The following is a 1,419-nucleotide window of genomic DNA, read 5'->3' as shown; positions in this document are numbered from 1 at the left end:
TATAGTTCTCTACTAAAAATCTCTTAAGTATGTAGTATGATTTTTAAGCAGAATACGAAATTCGTATCAGTTGTTTAAAAAAAACTAGAATATTCAATTCTAATAGCCTATATACCGTTTCGCAACTTAGCATTACTCACTTCCACTTGTTAACTGCGATGTTTCTATGCCAAGCTACCATTTTTCATTTGAATATCATGAGGCTAACACGATGATACTATTATGGCAAGGAAAGTCGAGAAAATTTCGAACCCGAAAATGCTCTAGACCGGACCGGGAATCAAATCCAAACTCTTCAAGCTATTTTTTTTGTCGACTGTAGGAAGGGACTCAACTCTATATTGATTTTGAAATCTTGCAGGGCCACTTTTAGAAATTCATTAGTTCCAACTTTGATTTGTTGAAATATTTCCATCGACGATGATAATTAAGATTAATCCATAATGTCACAGTAATTTTCCACTTTTCAAATAAATTATTTCATGTTTCTCATGAGTACATAAGCTACTTGTTGATACAAGTGATTTTCATTTCGCTAACAATTACAGCATATAGTTTATATTGTACTTCTCAATTTTTCAAGTAAGGGTGGAAGATATTCTAGTTGAATTCCATTTAAACATTAAAATGATTTTCAAATACCGTTTGATCGTCTTTTTTGTGTTCATCGCTGTGATGCACTTAACCAATGGAAAAGAGGCTGAAACTGAAAGTAAGTCATTCTGATAATTTTCCAAAAGGTAAAATACATTTAAGACAACACATAATAGATTTGAAATAGTTAATCACCTTCAATGACAATTTGGTCCGGTTAGTTCTGCACGAATTTATACAAGATTTTTGAAAAAAGAACATCTGTTAATAAATACAATCTATGCTTATTATTTTTGCTTGCAGAAAAATGCAAATATCCGCCTTGTACCATGCCAACTAAATGGTAAATCATGTGATCATGTATGTATATTGTATAACTATTACCTTTTCGATTATAACAAAATGCAAGTCAGGTAATAAAGTATTTAAATAGCAAAGAATTGCGTTTCAAATGAATTAATCTATATATATAAAAACCAATCTATGTATGTATGTTCGCTAACTACTTCTGAACCACTTGGCCGATTTCAACCAAATTTGGTACAACCATTCTCTATCCTCAGGAGAAATTAACAAAGGGGTGGGATGGTAATTTGAAAAAGGGGGAGGGGTTTTCTTTACAAAACGAGCAATTCTGTGTAACTTTCAACTCCCAGGACCGATTTTAACCAAATTTTGTACACATATTCACTATGAAGAGACGATCATATGGGAGGGTAATTTGGAAAGGGGCTGGGGTCTGGTGGGAGGGTATTCTTCAGAAAATGGGCAATTTGGTGTAACTTCTGAACCCCTGGACCGATTCCAAATTTGGTACACACATCC

The 1,419-nt window shown here is 33.3% G+C and overlaps 1 long non-coding RNA gene across 1 annotated transcript; it reads left to right on the top strand.

Moving 5' to 3' along the window:
• The first annotated feature begins 530 nt into the window (after positions 1-530).
• Positions 531-1,034, top strand: LOC134214142 (uncharacterized). Its single transcript, XR_009979676.1, has 2 exons — positions 531-712; positions 898-1,034. It is a non-coding gene; the product is annotated as an uncharacterized LOC134214142 (long non-coding RNA).
• The last annotated feature ends 385 nt before the right edge of the window (positions 1,035-1,419 follow it).

This window comes from Armigeres subalbatus, chromosome 2, assembly GCF_024139115.2.
Source record: "Armigeres subalbatus isolate Guangzhou_Male chromosome 2, GZ_Asu_2, whole genome shotgun sequence".
Lineage (NCBI taxonomy): Eukaryota > Metazoa > Arthropoda > Insecta > Diptera > Culicidae > Armigeres > Armigeres subalbatus.
Note: the sequence above shows the minus strand (reverse complement) of the source record. Positions and strands in the feature narration are given on the sequence as shown.